Here is a 27,101-nt window from a genome sequence, read left to right on the forward strand (position 1 = left end):
CCCTCCTTTTTCCCTCCTTGTTTTTCTGTTCTCTTGAATTAAAAATTCAAATAGTTGTATTAAGCAGACACCTAGGGAAGAGCAAAAACTCATTGAGTGTACACACTGTGTTTCCAAGTACTTTTCCAGCCTCCAGCTACTCCAAAATCAGGGATTTTCTGAGTCTGTTCAGCAAAGCTCTGTTTCAATCCTCTCCATAAAGCCACATGGCACATCAGCACATCAATCTGACTCAGAATGATGAAATCCTCCTGGAAGAGCTGTTCCTCAATCCAGCCAGGCCAGACTCAGCCACTGGAGATTCCTCACACAAGTATTCAGGTACCTGGGAAACCAAATGACATCTCCATCTTGGTGGCAACTGGCACTTAACATCATCTATGATCCCGGAGGTTGAAAACAAGATGCAATTTGCTGGGGAAAACTGGGGTCGCTGCCTGGCCCCAGCAGGGTACCAGGGCTTTACCTCTGCCACAGAAGAAACAACCACAGGAAGGTCCCAGCTGCTCCTCCCACAGCTCTGAGTCCTCTGAGCTCTCCAAAACTGCCATTTACTCTCCTAAACTACCTCCACACCTCAGTTTACACTTGGTGGCTTATGGTGAGCCTGCATCACCTTAACCCCTCCACCTCAGCTCTGGGCACAGCCATAGCTCAGACTGCAATGGCTCTGCTCTGCAGAGGGACGAGCCATGTTTCAGCAGAGGCCTCTCTGTAACAGACCCTCCTGAGCAGAGCCCTCTTCCCGTGTTTTATTTCTTCCCCATGCTCTTTTGGCCCATAGCTGCAGGCTGCAATTACCAATAGTAACTAATAAAGCAGCAGAGCAGCTCCAGATGAACGGGGAGAGGTCAACCTGAAAGCAAAAGTTTAAGAGCAGCCAGAAAGCAATTGTCCAAGAGCAGCCCCAAAGCAATTATACTCCAGCTAACATTACCCCTCCACATAAATAACTCCTCCTGACTTCTCCAGGCCTTTGATTTGCTCTGTTTGAGGAGCTCTGCTGCTGTCCCCCTGACAGGTCTCAGCTCTCTCTCTGTGCAGCTGCATGGGCTGGGGCTGCACCTCTGCCCATGCCAGTTCACCTGGAGCAAGTGACCCAAACAGTGTCTGCCCTTCCATGGGCTCCTGGCAGTGCCATGTGATGGCATCAAGTGGGCTCCTCACAGTGTTCTGCAGCATCCCTTCAATACTCCTTGGATGATTTTTACCTGTTCCTTTGGGCTTTAAATGTAGAAATCATGTCTTGATGCTTTAAAAGCTCACGTTTGGTATCTACAAAGAGGAGCTTTGCCATTTTTTTCCAAGGATGCTGTAGAAGTGGAAGGGGCCACCCAGCAGGTACTTGAGCAAGATGCCTTTAAGCCAAAAACCCCCCACCATTTCCATGTGACCATATGAATGTTAAGCCTTCACATGATTTCAAACAACTAGCTGGATGAATTCATATCAGACAAAAGCCCATGAGGGTATGAAATGCAAAGTCCCTCCCTCTGGTGCAGAAGGCCCTGTGCTTTGAGTGAGAGAGGCTGGGACACCACTGTGGGTAGGCTGGACATCTGTTTGCTCCATTCCCATGTCCTGCCTGCACCACATGGGACAGGGACAGGGACGGGACCCTGGGCTAGGTAGATGTCTGATCCCACCTGGGTGTGTGCAACCATCCCTGTGCTCTCTTGTAGTGAGCAGTAAGACTGCAGGGGCAAACATTTCAGCTGATTTTACATGATAATAAATATACTTGTAAGGGAAATTGCATAATGTGGTGGCTACAGTGGAGCCTCCTCATCTTTTAGACTCCTTCCAGCCTTTTCCTCCTCACTTCAGTCATAGCCATTTCCAAGTGTCTGATTTGAAGGCCTGATCCATGTTATATCAAATAAAAGATCAAATCCCTCGTTTTTCCAGGAGCACGGCTAAAAGTGAAACTCCTATATTTTGTCTGGATTCAACCCCAGTTTCTTGCCGATATTAGAGATACCTGGAATTTGGCCCACACGGTTTAAAAATCTCAGGAGCTCTGAGGAAAGTGAAAAAGCAGTGTCAGATTTTAGACTAAAGTAAATGCTGGGGAAAAGCCTTCATGTTTTAGATGAAGTTCACACAGTTACCCCTGTTCTGGATGAATCATAATAAATCCTTTAGCCTAATTGCACTCAGGATTTCATCACAGAGCTCTCTGCAGAGATTATGACTCAAGAAGAGGAAAAGAAAATGGTTGCAAAATATGGGAAATGCAAAAGAGACTTTTGCATACACTTATGCTCTGTAACAATGAACCAGCATTGTCCAGTTCCCCAGTAAATATTCAGAGCATTTTATAAACATAAGAAGGCTTATGAGTTAATGAGAACACAATACCTGGGTGCTGCAAAGCATTTGTACCGATTAGATGAACATCCTTTACCCAACCACAAGGATGAAATGTCACGCAAGAGAAGTAGAAATGAAAATGTTGCAGATGAATGGCTAAATATAGCTTTTTCTTCTATAGCAAGAGTGAACGTCTGTTGTTTGGTCTTCAGAAAAGGTGTCAATAAGCAGTGTTGTTTCCCAGCAAGTTTGAAATTCAGAACACTGTTTAAATACCTCACTGTGGAATTAAGAGTCTATTTAAGGTCTTGTTATTGATGTTTCACCTGGTAAATATTTGAGGAATTTGCAATAAATATTTTTTCCACATTTTTTCTCAGTTGCGTATGAATCAACAAGTCCTGTGAATTTTTAAAAGCAGAATTGTTTTGCTCCCTGCTGCACAGTATATAGGAACTCCAGGTATTTTATAGAAAAATACAGAAACCATTGAGACTTGCATATGAGTTGTTGCTATTTTATACTAAAACATGTTAGTTAGGTGTTAATGTTCTGATCTCACAAATATTTATGCTAATAAATAACTTGAGTCAAAGGGGAAACATTGCTTACATGTGTGACATTAGTTACAGTCACAAAAATGTGCAGGACTGGGGTTTCATCTTGTAAACCTTCATTTGCTGAAATTAAAATTGTAAGAGGCCATGCTATTTTAAGCAGCATAGATTTTGACAATATCTTTTGGATATTTTATCTCATAGGGCACCATCCATAATTTTTTGGTTTATTACTGGAGTGGCTGTATTGCAACCAGGTGACAGGACTGTTTGTACCTTCTACATGCAAGAATTTGGGATCACCCTTCTGACTCAGTGTCCCTTGTGTTCACTGCAGCTGCCCAGAACTCATTTGGGATCTCAGCAGCAAAAGTCTTCTCACCAGGAAATGTCAAAATGCAAAACCCAAGTTTTTATCGGAAATATGTTTGGTTTGATCAAACCCACTCTGAGAGTTGCTTTTAAGAGTTAAAAAAAAAGGAAAATAAAAAATTCTTATTAAATTTAGAGAGGCCCACTGCAGGCTAACAGAGCAGAGAAGCATCTACAAGCTTTCAGGAGCCCTATATCTATTAACTGGCTTGGCTCAGGCAGAGTAGAGACTTAAACCTTGCTCCCACACATAGGCAGCCTAGCATTTGGTTTACCTTACTCTTCACTTTCTGAATTTCCTGGCCAGTCCCAAGGGTAATGTATACTCCTGACACATTAGTACATGCTGGGATTACAGCAAAAGAATCGACTACTGCAAGCTCTTTCGAAGGGCAGCAGCACCACACCATGAGTACATCTGTGCCCTGGGACTGGGTAAGCTGAACAGTAAAGTAGCTAAAGAACAAAATAATACAAAATGCAAGCCATCAATAAACACATTTTCATGCTGGGAACTCTGTGAAATGGTGACCTTTTGTTTGCTAAAAGGAATCTATGCAACTGCTTACCAGGTTATTACAGCATCAGCATTGCATCACTCCCAAATACACTACAGACAGCACCAATATAAAAGGCATCAGAACAATGAAAGATGACTGTGACAATTATTATGTGGGATGTAGCTCTTGCCTTATTAAGCAATCTCTTTCCCACTCCTTTAGGGCAACCTGAATATGCTTTCAGCAATCTTGCTTCATTCCCTGGCAGGACAAAGATTACAAGGCTGTTAGAAAAGAGCCTGAGATGGAAGAACCCTTTTAAAACTATTTAGGGACTACTTCAGTCCCTGGAGAAGATTTGTTTTAGGTAAAGACAACGTAAAACCAGATCAACAGGAAATTCTTGTCAAGGACTTAGAAACAAACAACTGGTGCACGGAGCATCCTAACTTCAAACACCTTAATGCAATAATTTGTTTTTAATCATCCATGAGATGGAAAATATGAGGAAAATGTCCAAGAATAACAGCAGTTAGTTGTTTGGATTTAAAATCAAAGGCGGTTTCCGTGCTGTTGAAGGTTTCCATACCGATGGGAGCTCAGGGTGCAGTAGGCTTCTATCCACCGAGGACAGGAGTAAGTGGCACTTGTCCTCCCCATATCCTCCTGCAGCCCCATATGCTGGGATAACACTGCAAGGAGCTGTGCTGATGGGGCTGTGTGGCTTAGCCACTCCCTGGGGGCGAGTGAGCCTGGCTGGAATCATTCCTCCTGTGGAGATCCTTACCTGCTGCCGAAGTTTCGCTCCAGCGATGCCTGGCAGCCACCTCACCTGGACCCTTGGAGTGTCTGCAGGCCCTGCCAGCCCTGGGACCTGCCAAGCACTCAGAGAGGTCTAGAAACAAAGGAGTTAGAAGTCCACTTTAGAAAGACCCCTCTTATTTCCATGGTAATAAAAATAAAATGTTTCTACTCTCTTTTTGGGGGCTCTCAAGCCTGGTTTGGGACAGAAAGGAAATCAATTTTTGTCGTGGGGAAATGGAACACAGAAAATCTTCGACGCACCTGTCTGCTGCTTTTGGTGCCTAAATACCTTTGAAAGTCCTGCCTTGAGTGCCAAAGTGATGATGGATCACACAGTATTTCCTTTTTATTATTGCACTGCATCCTTTGGGCCTCACATTAACATAATTAGGGCCATATGGCACCAGAATCTTTGTTGGTTCAAACCAATGCAGCTCCTTTGAAGTCAGAAAGCCTGTGCCAGTTTATACCTGCTGAAGATTTGGTTTATGGTCTGGGAAATAAGAGAGAGAGGGGGGAAAAGGGACCCAGGCACTTTTTGTAGTTAATTAAGAACTACCTAGATGCATTTGTGCCCCGCTGCTGCTGTCCACCAGGAGCAGTGCCTGAAGTGCCTTCATGGCTGTAATATCCTTTGTGTGATTACCTCTTACTGTCAGCTGCCCTGCCTCTCCTTGTGACTCAGAGTGTTTCAGTGGCTGCAGGTAAAGCTGCATGCAGTGAGTCAGAGCCAGCCAGCCACCTCTGGATAGCAACCAAAAACATCCCATTCCCATTCACTTGGTCCTAAGGAAGGAAAGAACTGCCTGAGTGACTGTAGTCTCTGTGCAAAGGAATTACTCTCACTTTTTTCCCCTTGAATTTATTGTGAAAACACTTGACACTTACAAGTAAATAAATTCTTATGAAAATATCTGCTGGGTAACACCATAAAGATAACGAAATGTAGAGAAGGTAAGTAATGTAAATCCAAAGCACAAGGCCATGGAATTAGAGCCAGGGAGCAGAGAAATATTGTGACTGGATGAAGCTTCAAAGCCCAGGACCAAAATTCACACTCCTGAACCCCTTTACAAGGCACCCAGAAAAAAAGTAAATTATACTGTCAGAAATGTTGCAACTGGAGTCACTGAAAGCTCTGAGTTGTCAGTACCTGGAAAGCTCTGGTAATTTGCCACTTGGAAAATAGAGTCATGTCTTTTGAGAAACTGAAATGTGAGTTTGTGCATCCACATTCTGCCCAGTTCCTGTAATGATCCTAAAATGATGTTTCGATTCCAAACTCTTCCCTGTTTTGAGGCACTTCACATTCACATCTAACCAAGGCAGGTCTTCAGTGGATCAGGCACCCACGTCCTGCAGCCAGCCATGGTCTGACCCAGAGGGCCGGCTGTCCCCCACCCCCTACCCCAGCTCACCCCCAGGGCTCAGAGCCATCCTGGGATGCAGCAGCCCAGGTCACCACTGCACACATGAAATACATTCCTGGAAGTCCCCCAACAGCTAGCACCAAAATGGGCCCAATAAAAACTTCTTTTCTTCACAGTGCTGTAGGTCACATGGAGAGAGGGATAATCCAAGTGCTCAGCTGTGGGCAGAAAATACCCAAGCTAAGTCTGGAGCCCAAACATGCCTTGGCCACTTTGCAAATGCCACGGTGTACCTGTCAGCTGAGCCACCCTGTGGTCACTGCCTTTCAAATAACCCCTTTTAATCATAGAACCACATAATATGCTGAGTTGGAAGGGTGATTGAGTCCAACTCCTAATGAAGGAAGGCAAATTTTGGTCTCAGAAGGTCCTTGAGATGTGTAGCAAAGGGGTCTGAGACTGCACTGTCTGTCGGCTTTTTCCAGCCCTCTCAGTTTGCCTAAGAATGTGTATTACCACTCCCTGCAACACGAGCTCTTCCCATGTCCCTGGCTGAGAACAGCAGCGTTGTGACCTCTGTGATCTCAGGCACCAGGATGTGGCTGGGGGTGTTTATACCACAGGAATATCCACGGCAGGGGAAGCTGTCCCTGCCCGCGGTGAGGGGCTGGAACTGCATGATCTCTAAGGTCCCTTCCAACACAAACCATTCTATGGTTATGTGATTTAATCAGATATAAAGGCAGCTCCTGAGAAAAGGGAAAAAATCAGCTCTTCCCATGTGCCAGCAGGGAGAAGGCAGCAGGAGGACAAGGTGCAGAGGTGCCAGGCAGAGCCCTTACCAGCCAGGCACAGTGTGCCAGATGTTGCTAGAGCCAGGGATGCTGGGCAGAAGTCTGTGTTTGCTGTAGATGAAGTTGATTTTCTAGATCACATCTGTTCTTAATCTTCTGCTACTATGCACAGTTAAACATTTCACAGGGCTTTTATCAGCCTCTCTCAGCTGGGACAAGGAGCTGGTTATTCCAAGGAATTTCCTGCTCTTAAATCACACTGTCACAGGGCAGAGAGGGCTCATCTCTAACCACAGCTTCAGCACATGAGAACTCCTTCCATATCTCACTGGATGGCAAAGTGATTTTATGTGGCCATTACCTCTTGGTAGTAATAATGAAGATCAGTAGCCTTTGTTAGAAGATGTTCATATAACCAACACAGTGTTGAGCTTTGAACAGACTAAAGAATGTGGATTTAGACAATGAGACCAAAATTTGGTCTGTGTGAGAAAGTTACTTCCCCAAAATAAATTTTAAACCCCCCATCATCTCATATCTCATCAATGCAAATCAATCTAATCCAAATATGGGAAAATTTTACCATTGAGATGAACAGATTGGAAAAGGACTTGTCTAGATGTGAGGATTTCTGAAAGGGGGGGAAGTGCAGACCATCAGGGATGGCTGTTTAGAGTCAATACAATATGGGGTCATTCAGTCCCTCATTCATGGCTAGAGGGAGAGCCCTGGCTCTGGCAGGTTGGTGGAACGAGGGACTGTACTTTACCCCATCCTCTTCCTCTCTGGGATGCAGAAAAAGTGGATAATTATGTTCTAAATAACAACACACAGAGTAATTATGAATCATGAGTTTCCATCTGCCCACAGTGAGGACAAGGTCAGACCTGGACTGGTTACCCCTTGCTGGGAATGCTCCCCAAAGATGTGGTGTTTCTGCATGCACTGAGGTGTTGAGGAAGCCCCTGTGGCTTCTCTGGACCTCTCTGGCCTTTGTGCCCTGTGTTAGGGGCAGGAATATGACCAACCCCTTAAGCAGAGCATGGCTTGAGAGGAGGGCAAGAGGAGGGAACCCAGGAGAAATGTGAGAAATGGTTGTTGATAAGAAACAACCCATTTAGAGAACCACATTCATAGTCCCATGTAAAGCTTTTCCAGTGGCAGGGGAACAGGTACGTCCTGGAGCACATCACCAAGCTGGTGCCTACGCCAAGCTGGCAGCATTGGCCACCACCTGCAGTTCATCACACCCTGGGTCTGAGTCCATCACGGACACCATCATCAGCAGTCCTGACCTTGCTCTGTGCTGTTTGCTCCTCCTCCCACCCCCCTTTTCTGTCTTACACCATCTAAAAGTAAGTACCCTAGTGTTTCTGAGATGCATTGAGTCCCAGCAGTGTCCACCTCCAGGTGACCAGAATCCCAAATATAAACTGTTCCAAACTATTTCTCACTTGAGTCCAAGCACTCCCAGCTTGTCACCATTGACTCTTTTAGCAAAATTTGGTCACTTTCCTCCAGGGTTTAGGTCCCTGTCATCTAACTTCAGCACCAGGCAGAGGAGCATAAGGTTGGAGCAAACATTTGCCTCCCATGGGAAGCATGAGAGGAGAGGAAAGAGTCAAACCCCTTTGGACCTCACATCCCTGGCATAATACTATTAACTGACTTGGCAGGAGTAGCATAAGGCTTAATTTGTAGCTATTTGTAAAGAGCATAAAGATAATTTGAAGTGCAAGATGATGTATTAACCCGAAGAATTAGTCTAATTAAATGCTTGAAATTGCTATTAGATGCCTAACATTATCAGAGCAGAGGCTCTATATCAATAATGTAATGCAAGCACAGTTTTGATTTTCTGTTTTGAAAAATACTGCCATAAATTTAATTCCAGACTGCTTAATTATTTTATCTCCATTAACAATAATCATATGTTAAAATAATTTTTCCTTCTATGTCTTTCATGCAGATGTGACTAACAATGGTTTTTGTTTCTAAGAAATTAATGCTTGAACGGAAAATACAGGAAAATACCCATATTTTTGTTTTTTTCAAAATCATCTTTCAAAGGACTCTAATATGCAAATTTGGCTCCACAGTGAAGTGGTATGGACAGAGGTGTAAACTCTCCATCCAAGTAGATTCAAAGTTTTCTGGGATAAAATGTTCATTATGCAGAGTCAAACTCACAGCAGCTCATGAAAAGTATACTCCTGTTTCCCTTTCCCATCCCTGTTCCCTTGGGCCAGTAAGAGTACTCTGACCTCGTTGTGAACCACCTTGTGGTGCTAACCCTTAGGAACCAGAACCCCACAATACAGGAAACAATGTCTGGGGGACTGAATCCCTGAATCGACTTACTGTAGAGTAAGACGAGTAGCAGAGCAGAGGAGAGGTGGCAGGAGACTGTGCAGCCAAGGATGGAGGAGAAAGCAAAGCAGTAGCGCTGCTTTAAACTCAGCTCCTTCCAAAATGGCTTTATTTGTAACATAAAGCCAAGGTGTTGGAATGAGGGGCAGCCACCCTGGCACACCACTGCCGAGCAAAGAGAAAACAATTAACAGCAATGCACATCAGTTGTGATCAGAGATGCAGCTGATCTCAGGCCTGCTGCAATATACATTTGCCAAGGACAGGAGCCAGGAACAAGAACAGTTCCACCCAAACCTCTCTCCTGCTTCCCCATCCAGGCAGTACCATGAGGAAGTAGGTCAATAGACTGTGTCTGATGGTGCAGTGCTGACACACTAAGCAGACGTGCACCTACTCCGCACAAAGCTAGAACACATTCGTGCCAGCTCCAGCCAAAGGCTTAGGCAGCCCATAATCGTGCTGCCAACAGGGATCAAAAATGGATACCTAGGGAAATATACAAGGAAAATGCAAATGTAGCACGACACTTGCCCCATGTACTTTGTCAGCCTACACACGCCCATAGCTTATGGGCTCAGGCACTGTGTAAAGAAGCATTTCATTCTGTGAGTTTTGAATTTGCATCTTTTATCTTTGTTTTCCTCTTGTAGAGACAGCAAAAGCAGACAGTTCTTCTCAGCTGGCCCTCTTCATGATTTTACAGACCTGTATCTCAAAGTCCTCAGTTGCCTCTCGTGGCAGATGAATTGAGGCACACATGGGTCTTCCTCATGTAGTCACCATCCTCTGCCTCCTCTCCTCCTGCTGGCCTTCTTGGGTATTCCCTTTCTGTGTGTGGGAAGCTGGATCCTTGATGGATGGGACAAAGGACAATATTCTGAAGGTGTAAGGTGACAAGCAGGATATAAAAAGAAGAGAGCCAATATCATAAAAATATTGGTCACTCAGCTCCCAGAGGAGAAAAAAGTGTGAAGGCCAGGGATCCTACACATGTTCCTTTTCTGTATCAAGGTCTTTCAGTGAGCTACCCTTCAATCTTCTAGGAAAAACTAGTATTAGGTTTTTCCTGGTATAAGACTATTTAAGGAAAATGCTCCTGTTCCTTTTATTAACCAAATACTTTGAAGACTTTCCATACAGTCATAATTAGACACTACTGACACATCCCATCTACACTGCTCTCAGAGCTGCACATGATGCCCACTGTAGGACCTCTAAGGGAATGGTTTAAAATGCATTTAAGTGAATCATTTTACAGAGGTGCTCCTTGTGCTTAAGGCCAGTGTTTTAAGAACCTAAATGTGCAGGTAGGGGTTTACCAGAATTTGAATGTAAGGGCCACATGTACATCACACACCTAAGCACTACAGAAAACTGCAGTAGAGCTGAAACATCCATAAAAGTCTCATTACAACCCTAAGATATTGTGGAGAATTTGGAAATCACAGTCTATGATTTATTTTATTGGTACTTTTACTTTTCTTTCCATTTCCTCGGTGTGTCCACCCCATAAGAAGAATCAAAAATGAATGAAATAAGGCATTCATGAGAGAGGGACACATCAAGTAAACTATCACCAGCAAAAAAAAAGAGGAAATATCAGTATTGTTAAGCAAAGCCTCAATAAGACATCATTTAGTCATCCTAAGGTAAGGAAAGAAGGATTCAAACTGGAGCAAGCTCAGAGAAGAGAAACAAAAACACCTTGGCTCCTTAGCCACTGCCATCCAAGACTGTGTTGTATAAAACAGCTGTTATACAATATAAGGGTACCTGTGAGACATGGAAAAGATGCTTAAGGAAAAGGAAAATGTTGGTGCAGCAAATTATTTATAAGCTAGCCATGAATAAGGTTAGGTTGGAAATTGGGAAGAAGTTTCTTCCAGGGGAATGTCACTCTGAGCCTTTCCCAGAGAAACAAACAATCCAGTCACTTCTAAGCTTAAACAGTTTGTGAAAGGGATTATATCATAAGGCCTCAAGATTATGTCACAGCAAGTCTCTGCCAGTCCTATTTGCCAACATCCTCATACCCAGATAGAGCTGAGCCAGACAAAAACAGCCTACGTGAATGGGGGAACTTGGCACAGGGACCAGACTGCAAAACTTCCTTGTAAAACTGCAATCAGAAACCTCCTTTTGGGAGATCCACTGAAGAAAGCAAAACCACTCAGTAAGAATTTCTGTATTGGCAAGAAAGACAGCAGTGGGTTTCTGTGGCTTCCCAGTCCATTAAGAGGACAATGGTGAATGTGTTGGAGAATCAGCAGGTCCAGGTAACTTGAACTCCAGAGCCACAAAGGAGTTAGGGGAGGCAGACTTAGTGCACTGATTATAAACATTGAAAAAGCTGTAAAGTTCAAGAGGGAAGAAATGGTCCCATGTTAAGGCAGTCACACATGGAAATCAATATTATTTGCATAACTACAGGCCAGGTATCCCACGTCTCTCAGACAAGGTAATGGGAATAATTCCATTAGCAAGATTCATTTCACAAAGAAGGAACTTATAAGAACATAATTCACGATCCACTGTCTTATTCAGACTAGTCTGATTTAATTATTGGGGGGACTGAACAGCTGAGTGGTGATGGTAAATAGGGGTTCTCAGAGCTTGGTACTCCTGTACCATTGCAATTACAAAGACCAGCATACACTGCCAGTAAAGCACACATTAATTGGACTGTGAACATGTTAATTGGTAGGTCTCAAACAGTGACTGTCAATGGGGAATCATCTAGTGATGAACTGCAGGGATCACTGTATAATCAATGCTGCTCAAAATTTTCTGCACTGTTCTGGGAGTGCATATAAGGAACATTGCTGAGATAACTTGCTGCAGGTGACACAAAGTTTGACAGGATGATAAATAATGATGGAGATAAGGCTGTCATCCAGAATCAGCTGGAGAGAGAGATAAATTGAGCTGATTCAAACAACCTGTATTTTAAATTAGGGAGCTGGAAAATGACAGATTTCATAGCAAAGAGAGCTGACCATCTGCAGAGTGAGGCTGGCCCTGAAAAGCCATTACACTGGAAGGATTGAGGGATCGTATCAGTCAAGCAACAAAATACCAACTCTCAGAGTGACAGAAGAGGATAAAGCTATTTCTGTCTGTACAAGTAAGGAAGTTGTTTAGTAGCAGCAGAGAACATATTTTGCCTCGCTAATTGTCTAAAGCTGATCCTGAAAAAAAAATCTCACAGTTCTGGTGCCCTTTTTAAAATACTCTGGCAAACAGAAGAAGTCAAGAAGAGTGTCATGGGAATTAGTTGAGCAAAACACTTCTAATGAGAAATACAGACCAGCCTCCTCAAATTATCAAAAACAAGAGTGAAGGGACTTTGACTACAGTATATGCATTTGTTTTGAAAAACTGAAACTTAAAAAAAAAAAAAGGGATAATAAAAGCTATGGATGCACACTGTAACCAGGTGAATTTTGAGGGAAAAAAGGGCACTTTTCTAACAGCACATGTGCTGCAGTATCAGAAACCACAACCTGTGGTGTGTGCACCCAGGGAGCACTGCACACCTCTTTGCACTACGACACAAAATAAAATAACGCACGCACACTAAAATCAAAGGAGCAAAAGGAAGAAACTTTTATTTCTGACCCCTCAATAGATATAATTCCAAAAGTGACAGTGGATTGAAGGAAGAAATTGCCACCGCTCCAACCACACTGGTCAAACCAACAGTCCATCAGTTCTCTCCTCCCAGGAAGAATGCAAAACAATCATTATTTATGTGAAAATGCGTGAGAAAGTCCAGTAGAACTATGTAAACATCAGAAGGCATAGAAAACTTTTAAAAGAACTTTAAAACCTTTAAAAGAGCAGGCCGACACACCTCAGCAGCCACAGGTGAGCTGCAGGGCTCTGAGGAGGGGAAATGTGTAGTTACATTAAGTTCTAGCTCCCTATTGCAGTTTGGAGAGTTGCTGTGCTGTTGCTGTGTATCATGGGACAGGAGCTTCCACTGAACTGCTGATGGACAGCATGGGATATGTGTGACCCATGGTGTGCATGAAGCTACTGAGCATGTGCTCTTCATACACTCATGAAACTGGGTTTATTTCTGTCTGCAATCCATTGTGGGGTGGAAAGAAACAATTTGTGAGCTGAGTCACATAGCAGGACTACGCGTAATGATAATAATTGACCTTGACAGCACAACACTCCAGTGCTGATGAGTTCAAGCTTTTTGAAGTGCATGCCAACATCCTCATCACAGCCAGAGCTTGGTGCTGATTGAAATCTGACATTTTGTGCTCCTGGAGTGCTCGGGGCTGTGGGCATCCCTCCCAGCCACCACACTGGCAGCAGAAACTGGTCCCATCCTGGTCCACCCTTTTATGGGAGGCTTGTGTCAGATCTGCCTCTTGTATGAGCGGCTGAGTAGCTCCAAAATAGTCAGGCTGAGAGCAGAGAAGCAGGTATGGGAGAGCCTGCTCTGACAGCTCTGGAAGGGTTGGCACTGACTACAGGGTGACAGGATATTGGAGGACACTTGGCTGAAGCCTCTCCAGTGTGTCCCCAGCACAGGGAAGGGGATGTCAGCCTGGCTGTGGAACAGAAGAAAGTTGTGATGGAGGCTGAGCAAAAGCTTCTGGCCAGCACGTCTTCCCCAGCCTTTGTTTAATTTAACTGTGAGAGGTCTCTTAGGAAACCAGGAGTCTCAAAAGCTCAAAGTAAGCACAAAGAAAGGCACTGATAACATAGGAATTTGATAGATCCCAGTGAGGACATTTTTCCATGGATCGTGCAGAGTTTGGATGTGCAAACAGAGCAGTGGGTGAGCCCGTGGCTGAGGAACAGAGACACCCAGCTCTGAAGCTGCAAGAGAGGGAGGCAGACAGCCTGTGAAATCAAAGACATGTGTTGCTGGGCAGAGTGGGCAGGAGAGAAAACCTAGGAAAAGCTCATGTAGCTTGGGAACTGTGATTAAAAGAAAGCCAGTTCTGTGTGAATAGTAACTTGCTGCTCCTGTCTTCAGGGAAGTAGGACTTTTTATTTTCTTGTGACAAAGCAGCCGTATAAAAATATTTGAACCCATCTTCAGCTTTCTCTCTGTAACTGGATTTCTTTTACAAAATCCTGAATTTTAGTGCGCTACTTCGGTTAAAAAGTTTAATGGATGTTTGAGAGTTTTAATGCTCTGTGTGTGCACGTGTGTGTGTGTGTGTGCATGAATATGAGTTTAGGCACCCCAAATTATGTTTCAGCTTCCAATCGAGGGCAGCAACTTTCTCTGCAATGTCAGCAGCCTGACTGGTAGAGCATGTTTCTAATGAGGGAAATGCAAAGCATAGCCAGGGAGAATTTAGGAGACAGAGTAGAAAAAGACAACTTCAAAATATTGTTAGAAATGAGCTCATTAAATGTGCATGTTTTGATCTCTGCATCCCACACAGTACAAAGGGTCCATTGGCTGCATATCAAGGCGGGTGGAAGGATCAATTCCTATCAAGGACATCAGCACAAGTACACAAGGATTTAGGTGTCTTGTTTCACTTGTGGTTTTTTAATCTTCTGCTTATGACTGCATTTCATTTTGAGTTTTCAATCCAAGAGCAAAGGTGCAGTGAGCGACAGATGTTGGGAGAGTAAAACAGGGCCAGGCAGCAGGGCCTTGGATGTCAAGCTATGTAAATAGGGGCCATGGAACATAAACATGGCAGAATGGCAGGGTCATGGGCAGTAAACACGGGCTGTGCAAGGAGATCCTTTATAAACATGGTGTGTCTAGCAGGACATGCCTGAGCTCAAGGGTTTGGCAGAAAGACTGAAGGAGTTAGGTCCCTTCTCCTCGGAGAAGAGAAGGCCTAGGGGAAATCTCATCACAGTGTTCCAGTAGTTATGGGGTGGCTGTAAAGAGGGTGGAGGGTGTCTCCTCACAGGAGAAACACGAGTGTGGCAGGGCCATGAGCTACCCACACAGAGAGGGTGGGGGAAGGAGGGTGCTCATGTGTGTGGAAACAGAGCAGGTCAGGGCATGAGACAACAGCAGAACTCTGGAATGGAGAAATTTGGGAAAGCAGCCCCCCTGTTTTGCAACACAGCAGTACTGCATGGCAAGTGTGACAGCTCAGGGAGGAGGCTTCGGTCCGCAGATGCTGTAAGGGTAAAAAAGGTGTGGGAAGTATCTATTCCTTCTTAAGGATGGTGTGCATTATTGGCCATAAAAAGCAGCAGGAGACAGGTTGCCTTTCCAAGGGGAGAGAGACATTTTGGAGATAAAGTCAATATGGACATAAAGGAAATCCTCTTCTGCAGGAAAGTGTTCTGTGGAGAAAAATGAACTATTGACTTGGTAACTGATGCTTTACTGGTTACACTGGAATGAATCTCATGTGCTTCTGCTTCTGATCTCATTGTTTCCACTGGATTCTTTGGGCTGAGTGTGGGAATCTCACTTCTGTTACCACACCCATAGAGATGATCCATGCTGGGAAGATGATGCCTTGGCTCCACTCACCACATTTATGGTGAAGCTGTTCTTGTACCACGATTTGTAGGGAGCAATGTGGGAAAAACAAGCATGTCACTCTGACAGAGATAAGGGGATTGGATTAAACCAAGTGGATAGAGAGAGGGACTTGATAATTTGGAGTTTAGCTAGAGCATCTCAGCTGGCATGAGTTCTGTCCATCCTCTCCTGTTTCATCACACATGACACAAATCCACGAGCTCCTCGTACGTGGCTTGTCTGCACTTCATCCATGGAAAACACCGAGTAAGAGGCGATGTGAGACAGCCTATGATAAATCAGGTCAGAGCTGCTAATGGGGTGCAGAAACCATCATGGTAATTTCCATGCTGCTCCACACACAAAGGACTACATTATATGTTTGTATTTATATAATAAGGGAAATAAGTTATTAAATGGGATTCCAGTGCAGATGTACTTGTTTGTCATAAGAGAGGTCATTGACATGTAGCTGAATCAAGGAAGATGACCAAGAATTTAAGAAATCTGGGCATGTATTATTTATAGAAAGAGAGGCTCAGCGAGGAGCTGTTTGGCAATTGCTGGGGGCGGAAAGACTCATGGTGTCTGGGTGAGGAATACTTTCTGTAATCTGTTTAGGAAGGGAGAAGTCATCTGATTCAAGGAGAAAAGTATACAGATAACTAAAACAACCACAGGAGGTTGCTACACAAAGGCTCCCAGGAAGGAACAGAAGGGACGTTAGGATGCATTTTGGGAAACATTAAAGGTCTGCATAGCACTGAGCACACAGATGAATCTGAGGTTTCTTTTAAAGACTGTGCTCATCACAGCTGAGGGCAAAGCCCAGCAAACACGAGGTATCATCTAAAATCCAGCAAAATGGCATAATCCCCCTCCCCTGCCATGATACACAGGGGCAGCAGAAGTAAGTGCAGACATCCAGGGCATCCAAGTTTACTCCACCCTCAGCAGCAGGGAGAGAACCAGGGATCAGGCCTGAAAAAGCAGAGATGCTCTAAAACACAAGGACCAGCAAAGGCTTGGAGAGCAAAATACCTCCTGTGTATCTTTGGCAGCAATCTCTGCAAGGGGTGGGTTGGCATTAGGGGTAGATTAACAGTTTTTTTTTTCTTTCTGCACCTTCTGGGTTTTAGGGTGGGACCCTCATTTTGTAGACCTCTGTTTTCTCTCTTGCTCTTCCAGAGTGATCCCTTCTCCCCTGGGTCCTCAGCTCTTCCCTCAGCCTTCAGCCTGCCATTGCCTCACCCCCTGGCAGGAGTTCAGTGATAATATAAATCCAAACTGAATTTGGTGGATTTAAGCCCAGCCTGCCTATCACTGTGCTTCCTGACAAGCAGACATGTCAATGTTATGGGAAAATTAAAAAGAAACTTAAAATACAAACCCTTCTGAGGAGACCCAGTCCAGAACCAGTTTGAATCTGATCATATTTTATGGTTTAAATATAAATCCCTTTAAGGGGAAAAAGAAAAGCCAATAAACAAAAGAGATAATGTAATGGAAATAATGTTTCCCTGCCCAGGACAGAGCTGCCAGCCTGAGCCTTGGCTGCAATTCACACAGAGCTACCTCACACCTACTGGGTAAGGATGAGGCCCCACAGCCACATTTCATTGACACGTTGATGTAGTGCAAATAAAGTAGGGCTGGAGCTGTGGCTGCTACAGGCAAGAGGAAAGGAAATGAGCCAACTGTGATGTCTTTGTGTACTCGCAGATTCTAGGAATGTGTTTTGCTGGCCTAATGGCAATCTGGACTTTGAACTCCTGTTCATTGCCATTCTTCTCTCCCATGACATAAAATGATTCCTCAGGACTGTCTATAACCCCCAAACTCCTTGGAGCTTGTTCTGTGCAATGTTACACCACTGGGGCTCCTCACACTATTGTGTAATGGGGTGAGATCACAGACGAGCTCAGCCCGTGTGGCTTGCGCTATCTTGCCCGTCTGATGGTTAGCTGCACTTTAAAAACTAAAGAACCATTCCTGTAGGATTACAGCCATAATTCTTAATAGAGACAGGAAATACTGACATGCAAGTGATCCAGACCAGCAAGAAATCCATTGATGTGGGGAACTTTTCTGCTTATGTCTATAGGTTCATATGCTGTGGTCACAGTTTGGGAAATTCAGCCTTTATTTGTCTTACTGTGCTTTACAAACACATATGGGTGGGTTAATTGTTCAATCTGGTACAGGGGACTGCAAGGACAAGAGCAGTGTCAAGTTTTCAGATGTGGTGTTTGGCCTCAAAATATTAAATTGAAACCTGAACAGTATTCATGGATTTAACCTCTCAGCAGATGCACCCTGATGCTCAGATTAAAGTCTCTGAGAATGAGGAACTACCATCCTGTGGATTTTCCTCTCAAGTGAGTCACTGGCCTCTGCCAAACTCTCGTGTTAAAAAGGCTGTCGAATGAGAGGCACAGAGACCAAGCACTCCAACTCCCTGGGGTTTGCCCTCATTGAACAGTCAGGGGATTTTTGCAGCCTTTTTATTTACAAAGAGCCTCTGGAAAATGCAGTTTGAAAAGGAGCCTGGCATGGTTTGCTGAACTGTATCCTGGCTGGGAGGTCTGAGCAACAGAGATGGGACTCCAAGCTGTATCCTTGATGACTTATTTAGCTTTCAAACCACAATTCAAATCTCAGTGCATCATCACGTTAAAAGTGAGTGCAGTTGATCAAAAATAAGGTTATTTGGAAGCTTCAGACTGTGGTCTGATGGTTGTCACAGAATCATAGAATTCTAGAATGGTTTGGGTTGAAAGGGGCTTTAAAGATTATCCAGTTCCAACATCCCTGCCACAGGCAGGAACAACTTCCACTAGACCAGGTTGCTCAAAGACCCATTCAACCTGGCCTTGAACACTTCCAGGGATGGGGCATCCACAACTTCTCTTGGCAGCCTGAATATATTTTATAGATATTTGTATATATCTTATTCACTAAAATTAAAAGAAATAAAATTTGAAAAGCTTATCATATGGATGTGTGAATATGCTGATACAGGACAGGAAAATAAGAACACATGGTGTAGTCACTAAAAACTATTTAGGTCCTCTGGGGAGTGTAAAATCTGTCCAGGCTGAAGGGACAGGAGCACCAGGCTCCCAGCAGCAGCCTGGCAGCTCATGGGATGTTTTGGTCTCCTCCAGGATGAGTGTTCAACCATCCTGCTTTCCTGATGTCTATTACCTGTCCTTCACTGTTTACTGTATAGAGTTAATGGATAATGAAAATATGCTTTGGGAGAGATTTATACAACCACATTTCATCGCTGGGTCATTTTCTGTTGGCCTGTGTGGCTATAAACTGAAGGGAATAGATTACTATAAAATAAACCCTTTGGTAAGAGAGGATGAGCTGTGGCAGCAAAATGCCATTCACTGTCTAGAACAGGCTAAGAAGAGAAGATTGCAAATGCCCAAGAGCTTAAACATTTACACTTGGAGGTAAAACAATGACATTCAGTCACCCTGGGCCTGGTGTTGGCATTGGCACCTTGCCCTCAGATCATTCTCTGGGCTGTTTTTCTGTAGCAATGCCATCCCAGGCTGATTATAGACCAACCCCAAGCCAGACAGAGGACAGAACTGTGCCTGTGGGTCTAGCCTGAGGGCCACAAGATGAAGATTTGACAAGAAACTAGTTTCCTGTTTACTTGATTAAATACAAGTATAAAATTAAGATAAAACATATCCACAGTCCAATAGAGGCGTGTTGTGAGATGCACCACTGAATGTTTGTAAAGTGATTTGGAAGTGAAAAACATTGCAACAATGCAAAGCCCTGTCCTTATGAAAGACAATGCTTCTTTTACAAGGCAACAAATCCAGAAAAGTAGAATAGAAATTAGCAGGTCTCCAGATCCCTGGCAGCAGTTCTATCCTTGGCAGCAGCTGCAGCTCTGACACAACCTGATGCTGCAATCTTCTGGGGAGAAGAAGAAAGCTATCTAGCACTCAGTGACTTCAGGATGCCCACTGAATGCTGCTATTTATTCAGAGGGGTACAGCTCCATCCCCCAAATCAGGAGTTCAGGCCTGAATTCAGCTGCCATCACAGTGACCAGTGTGGCTTCAGAAAAATCTCACCATCCCTTTATCACCAAATCTGCAGCGTTTCTTAGTCAAGGCCTGTGAGTGAAAGCTTCTTCAAAAAAGCTGGCAATTGGTGTCCAGTGCATTTTGAAAACTGGCAAAATTATACAATGGCAGAGCAAGCATTGCTCTTGAGTTCTTGAACTTTTAGAAGCATTTGTGCTATCAGGATGAATGTTTGTGTACATTTGTGAATATATGGGACACAACCCCATGAAAATCTTGGAGGGGCAGAAACATGCACAGTGTGTGTCAGTAGTTGAACCTTCTTGAAGAAGGTTGAATCCCTAATTTTATTGAAGGACCTCTGTAGGATATACTACCATGGAGATTGATAACTCCAGAGCACAGTGGGGGCATTTTGTAGCTCTGTACTGAAAAATCTTGCTATGCAGTGAGGTACAAAATATCTTCTTATTCCCTCATTGCCAATATCCAGTTGCCCACCATGTTATTTGAATTATATTTCCTGACTGAAATGTTATTGCAGGGATCTACTGAAAAAGCAGTGAGACCCTCTGCACTGCTTGTTTGTCTTCCAAAGGGCTCTTGGTGGGCATCGTACCCTGTTTGCTCTCACCTTCTGCTGCAGCTCACCCCCCTTCAGCTGTGCTGGGGCAGAAGAGGATGCTCTTATTTCCAGTGCGGATGCTTTCAGTGATGCTGTGGGTGAGGGGGTTTCAGTCACTGGTGTGCTCCCTCTCCCCTCCTGGGGAGGGCTATGCCCTCTGCCCCAGGTGACATGGCTGTTCATGAGATAAAGCACACACAGCCTGGTGTGAAGTCCTCAGTTTAACACACAGCAATGCAGTTATTGTGGTCAGGGATGGTTCAGCCACTGGGAACTGGAACAGGAGCCAAGCAGCCTCTGTGCCAGTCCCAGCTCTGCTACCCTGTGGGACCAGTGAGACCACACGAAAAGGTACAGGGCAAAGAGAGTATAAAAGTCATCACCTTCCCAAAGCCCTTCCCTTTACCATAAATGCTGATTTAAATGCATTTGCTGATTTAAACTTGCATCTCAGGATCATCACCAACTTGTGCAGAACAAAATGCCTTCCCTTTCCATCCTGTAAGCAAGAGGCAAAATGACTTTTTAGGAAAGCTGTGTAATTCCTGCCTGAAATTAAAGTGCTGGTTCTTTTTTGTCCCTCCAAGCTAATTTTTTACAGTTCCTTAAGCCACAGATGAGAAGGAACAAAAGCATAACAAAAATCCAATTAAGGAAAAGCTTTGGGAAAGAGAAAGTGCTTGTTGTTTAAACGTGAGCTGTAAAGGTAGCCAGGAGAGATGGGTTAAATGTAGAGCCTAAATATCCAGTAGCCATAATTGTTATCTGAGCCTCTGCGCCATCAACGATGCAGCAATACTGGTTTGGGTTTTCCCCTCCACTCTCCAGGTTCACATGTGAGCAGGTCTCCACAAGCTACTCCGTTATTGATCTGATGAAAAATTGATTTGAAAAATAAAACCCTGTTAGAAAAAGAAAGTGTATGAACAGGCAAAGTAACAATCTTGGAGCTCTGGAAAAAAATCTTGGCTCCAAATCATTCTACATTGGGAAAATTCATCAGCTGCCAAGAGAAAAAGAAAAACCCAACAGCCTTGTTTTGATTTCCACCCATTCCAATTGATCCCTAGTCTTCAGGCTGAGCTTATCTTTTTAGAGAGAGTTCCTATTCAGTGAGCCACCAGCAGTGACTGCAGGGAGAAAGCACAGCCTAGTTTTATGTAGGATGTTTCAGCTGCCAATGAAAAGATCTTCCTTCCCTGAACATCACAAAACCTACACCACCAAACTGTGCCATAAGTGATGTGCATTGCAACAGGATTTCCTTGTACTCCACTAAACACAGACAACCTGAGACCCACTTACCCCGTTCACCCATCGAAAAGGAAATGAGATGAAGAGTCAGAAGGAACAAGATAATGAATGCAAACACATTTTCCATTCATTCTTCACCTGACTTTTGTACAGGCTCTTTCTCCTCTGTCTTTCTCTCCCTATGACCTCTATGTCTAAAACCACTCTGGAGGGCTTCTGCCTTTTTCAGTTTGCTGGCCTTGGTGAAGGGAAAAATTCAGCTTTATTAATTTAAGCTATATGGCAAAAGGCTTGTTTTCTCAGATGGCTGCACAGATGCAAAAGGCCACAGACTGAGCAGTGCTAATCCACTGGGTAAAATGAAGACAGAGTTTTATGGGAAAGAAGTAGTTTTATGCAGGTAAGTGACTGAATCTGCTGCTACAAAAGATCAGAAGAAAATAAATCAGCTCACTCTATGGATTAAATTCTGCCTGTGGCACAAAAATGGAGTACAGCTGTACTAAGGGCAGCATTGGGCCCTGGGTATATATTTGGTTAATTAGATATTTTCCCTCTTTTCCCTCCTTCCCAACCAGGATAGCTTTGTTTTATGTCTGCACCTCTCTCTGGTCTAGCCAGCCCCAACATGATGGAAATGCGCACAGGGATTCCTGTCTTTGGTAGGGAAATCAGGGAAAGCTGATGAGATATATATATATAGATATATAGATATATATATAGATATATATATAGATATATAGATATGTGTATCACCTCTTCTGGAAGTCATGAGCACTGACAGCTCTTAGTTCAAACTGAAGTAGCTCAGGTATGTGCAGGGATCTGTTTGTATATATTATTCAAGTAAGTATGTGTGTAGATATATACAAAAAATGCACATGTGGCTGCATAATCCAAGTGATGTATTTCCATATGAACTCCTTTATCTTGAGAGGCAGGCAAGGAACAGTTTCTGGAGCAGCTTTCTTCTGGAAAGACTGACTAAGAGTGATCTCCCTTTGGTCATTTAATGAGTGGTAGGGTCAGATTAAGATCTCTGAGGCTTTCAACATTTAGCTTTCTTTCTCCAACCTATTTGTCTTTCTTTCTTGCATTATGCAAGAGATGAGACGCTCTGATTAAAAGTTCTTGTGAGAGAACATGACTCAGTTTTCACAAGTGGATACCCCATAAAACATAGCCATCATTCCCTCAGAAGTCTTCATATAACCAAAATAATATCAGAAGGGGAGGCAGGAGAGAAGCAGGGTCAGAGGGGTGAAGTGGAGGAGGAAGTAATAAACTTCCTTCTGTATTATTTGCACTTAGATCCTACAGCCTCTGAATCACAACTATGTGAACAAATAAGTCACAGTCATCTGCGGGAGATCACCACAATTGTAATCATCACCCTTTTTACTCCGGAATTTCCAAGGTTAACGTATTAATGGCATAATATATTTGTACACATCCAAGTTATACCTCAGCCATGGAGGGGGGTCCCATTCCTCTAATTTCATTCAACTGTCGAACATCTCTTGAATGGGTCTGGGAAGAAAAACTAATGGAATAAACCACATCTTTATCCACCAAGGGAGACAAAAACTTGAAAACTCATTGTTTTCTGAGACCCAAGTGTGGATATACCTAATTCAACCACAAATTGTTGGGCTGAGCAGGGTTCATGGAACAGCCAGGAAGACTAATTCCTTCCTGTGCAGGAATTACCATGTTAAACTCCCTGACCTGGGTTACACAGGAGGTCAGATTAGATTATCACTGTCCAAAATTCTGCTCCCAGAAACCAGTTTCCAGTGCCCATCTGGCTGCAATCCCAGGTAAACATGAAGAAAGAAGAAAAGCAAGCATGTGGTCAGGGTATCTCGTTTCTGTGTGCTGTGGTGAAAGGGCTCTCACTGCTGTCGGTAAGAAGGCAGCAGACATTCCTGAAAACAAGAAAAACTTTAGCAGATGTCAAGGAGGGATTTTTAGGGTCATGAGTGGCCAACATGGAGCCCTCCCAGCATGGCCTTTTGTGCATGCAGGTAGTCCCTGCTGTTGACTCAGGGCTCCCAGATGCTCTGAACTTGGTTAAATACAAAGAAACTCCCCCATGGCAAAGTGAGTCTCAGAGGTACAAATCATTGCAAAGGGCAATGCTGCCAGTTTGCTCCATCCATTCCAGGACTCTCCTCTAGGCTATTAGGTCCCTACTGGAGAAGGGGATGCCACCCTATGCAGCCATTCAATAACCATTTCTGCCTGTACAATAACCATTTCTGCCCCAGTGAGAGACCAAACAAGCTTTGCTGCCTGTCTTCGCTGCAGCAGACAGTCCACATAACACAGACCTGGAATGGTGTATTTCCACGCCATGGCTACCCACAGTCATGTCAGCCCCGTACATCTGAAGGTCACAATATAACTGGAGAGGCAGCAGCTCTCTCCAGTCAGCCTAAGCAGCAGAACTTTATTTCTCAAAGAGTTGCATGCAGGAACATCTGCTCAGTAGCTGCTCACCTGCCAGCACAGGCAGCAGAGCCTGTTTCTCTGGTTTGTTGGTGCTCACTTCCAGATCACACTTATCCCTAAAGCTCCAGGATCCCTTTTTAGCACCTCCTGTGTGAAATGCTTAGGCAGATGGTACCAGCCAGGCTTAAGCTTCCTTTTGAGGTGCCATGGAATCACCTGCCCATCCCTGATTACCAAACACTGGCCTCCATCCGCTTGTCCTGTCCCCACCCCTGGGAGGCTGGTGAACCCGGAGCTGCTGTGACTAATGCAGCATGAGCAAGCGAGGAGGCCATCGGCCACCTAAATGAGCTGAATCAGAACGAGCAGGGGAAAGGGAAAAAAAAAAAAAAAGCTGTGTGAACAAGCACTAATCGCTTACAAGCCGCAGCATGAACATCAGGCACATTAGTGAGTCACGGGTGAATGTGTGACAGTGACTTCGGTGAGGGTGGGAAGGGTTCACGCCTGGGCGGGAGCGAGGGTGCGCGGTGGAGACACAGCCCGGCCAGCCAAGTGTTTCCCACGCACATTCCTCCACTCCACGCACTATGAAATTCGGTCAGAAGATAAGGCATGGAAGCAGAAAGAAATTCCTAGGAGGAAAGCGAAACAGAAAAACAAAGCAGCATGGTAATTTCTTGCTTGTGAAGAACGGTATTTCCATGTGCGGGCTTGCTCCACCTGCAATTTTACATGTGTACAGTGTTTTCTGATACATGCCTCTGGTAATAAGCTTGATCTGTCTCAGGAAAATCACTTTCTTGTTAATTTATTATTTGATATATATGTAAAACAGCATACAATATAGCCTCAATCCACTGAGACTCATGCCTTCAGGGCTGTGGGTAAAGGAAAGAGTACACAAGAGATAAACCAGAAGGAGAGCTAAGTTAACAGCTGAGCACCCCGGGTTCAGAGCAGCCCCTGGTGTTCTTTTTGTCATGATTACTAGCACTGTGGTAGCACCCACAGCAGTGCATGGTGCTGTAGTTACATACAGCAGGTACCAATCAGTGGGCATCCCTCAGCAGTGCAACCCTGACGCCGGACAAACACAAAAAACCCAACCTAGGGATTTTCAGGGTAATGGGAGACAGACCCTTTGGTGGTCTGAATTGAACTGGGTAAGTCTTTTAACTGGCAATGTTCAAGGTCAGGTTGAAGAGAGCTTTCAGCAAGCAGCTGTAGTGGAAGGTGTTCCTGCCCATGGCAGGGGACCTGGAACTGAATAATCTTTAAGGTTCCTCCCAACCCAAATGGTTGTGTGATTCTGTTATTCTAAAAGTCCCCCTATGAGACCCAGCATCTGAACACTTTGCAGCAGAAGAGCATTTCTGAAGGAATGCTGCCTCTAAGGGCCCATACACTCCAGACCTTGCCTCAGAAGGCATCTGCATGATGGGCAAATAGGTGAAAAAAACCCTGCTCTGTAATGAGGACAGTACTGTTTCAAGCAGTGACCTCACAGGCGGCCATGTGCTCCCCAGGTATTTCAGTCAGCTGCACTGACATGCAGGTACCTGCTGGGACACCGACCCCACGCCCAGCCCCGGGGCGCTCCATGTCCGGTAGGAATGGAGCACAGCTCCAGGACGAGCCAGACTGGGATTACAAAAGAGACCTGAGCTGCAAAGGAACCCTGAAATACTACAGCAGCATGGCAAACAGTGGTCCAGAGCTCCCCCAGCCAAACCACTCACTGGGTGTTGATGCAGCCAAAAAGCATTGGAGGCAGCAGCCTGGACGAGAGAGACCCCCAGGCCCAGCTCCTGCAGGGGAGGCTCAGCCCCAGCCCATCATTCCAGAGCAGCTCCTTCTGCCAGTACCGGCACATGGGTGAGCTTTCCATGCAGCCAGCTGTGATTGCAACACAATGACTTGCAGTGTATTAAAATTAAGCAAGCAGTTAAATCATTTTTCAAATCAGGTCCTAACACGAGACAAGATGCAAAGAGTTTCATGGAGGAAACGAAGGGGGCGGAGGAGAAAGGGAGGAGCGCTCCAGACATGCTGTAATATAAACCAACAGTGCACCCGCCTTGATGGCTACCAGTCTGGGTGTTTTTGCAGACACACCTGATAATGGGAGGCAAATACCAGAAGCCCAGGCATACCGAGAGCCCACCACAAGCCCACAGGGTGACCCATCTCCTGTGTAGCTCACGTACCTCTGCAGCCTCTGTCCACCTCAGTGCGTGGTGTGCAGCGATGCCTCGTGGTTGCAGGGCTCCATGGGTTTTGTGTTGTGTGGGCACGACCCGACCTGAAAGCCCAAGTGTGCAGAGCTGTGTTGCTGGCAGAGACTGCTGAGGCAAGCCCATGGTGCCTGCAGCTCCCTGCTCCCCTTCTTGCTGCTTGCCTGCAAAATTTTCCAGCAGTTCAGCACATCTTTTGTTGTTTATTCTGCTGACCTTTGTGCAAAAAACAACCTCTGTCTTTTGTAGTGAAGAGGACACTTGCAAAGAGCTTGCAGGTATTCACTGGCTCCTGGAACCCCTTTGGGTGTTAACAGAGAGCTAAACAGCTCTGAGCATCCCTTGTGCCTGTGAGTGACTGGCTCCAAGGTAATCTTTTTGTGGATGTGTGAATTTTAGTTCACACTATCTAGTACATGTGCCCAGGAGAGGCTGTAGGACATGTGCAACAGCCCTTCACAGACCCTTTTGTTAGATATTAATGAGTTACCATAACCCTAGCTTCCAGGTCTCCATTCAGTTCACCCCAGTTCCTCTCAGGCAGTGTGAGTTGTGCACCTCTACTGGAGCAGCTGGCCACAAATACACGCTTGTTTTTATAGCAAAGAGATTGAGCCTACTTCCATCCTAGTATGAAATGAAAAGTACCCACTGTTCTCCTTTTTTCAGTCTTGCCTCTGGCCTCTCCACCATCATTATATGGCAATAAGGACTTAGCTTCAGTCATCTGAAATGTCTTTTGCATCCCAAAAATGTGCTTTTCTAATGATGCCCTTCCCCCCTACCCCCAAAACATTATCTTTTTTTTTTTAATTGTGAGCTAGAGTAAGGCCCTGGGACAGACAGGCAGAAACACCCTGGGAAGGAGCAAGGCTCTTCCTTTTCACAATTTCATGGGGCAGAGAACATCTACAGTCC

The 27,101-nt window shown here is 44.7% G+C and overlaps 2 long non-coding RNA genes across 2 annotated transcripts; both read right to left on the bottom strand.

Annotated features, from left to right (window-relative positions):
* Nucleotides 1–33: 33 nt before the first annotated feature.
* Nucleotides 34–22,127, bottom strand: LOC137471997 (uncharacterized). Its single transcript, XR_010997954.1, has 3 exons — nt 21,631–22,127; nt 20,645–20,737; nt 34–294 (listed from the first exon to the last, which is right to left on the bottom strand). It is a non-coding gene; the product is annotated as an uncharacterized lncRNA (long non-coding RNA).
* LOC137471996 (uncharacterized) lies at nt 15,723–18,739 on the bottom strand. The gene is made up of 3 exons (XR_010997953.1): nt 17,272–18,739; nt 16,681–16,809; nt 15,723–16,536 (listed from the first exon to the last, which is right to left on the bottom strand). It is a non-coding gene; the product is annotated as an uncharacterized lncRNA (long non-coding RNA).
* Nucleotides 22,128–27,101: the final 4,974 nt, after the last annotated feature.

Source organism: Anomalospiza imberbis, chromosome 3 (genome assembly GCF_031753505.1).
Source record: "Anomalospiza imberbis isolate Cuckoo-Finch-1a 21T00152 chromosome 3, ASM3175350v1, whole genome shotgun sequence".
Taxonomy (NCBI): Eukaryota; Metazoa; Chordata; class Aves; order Passeriformes; family Viduidae; genus Anomalospiza; species Anomalospiza imberbis.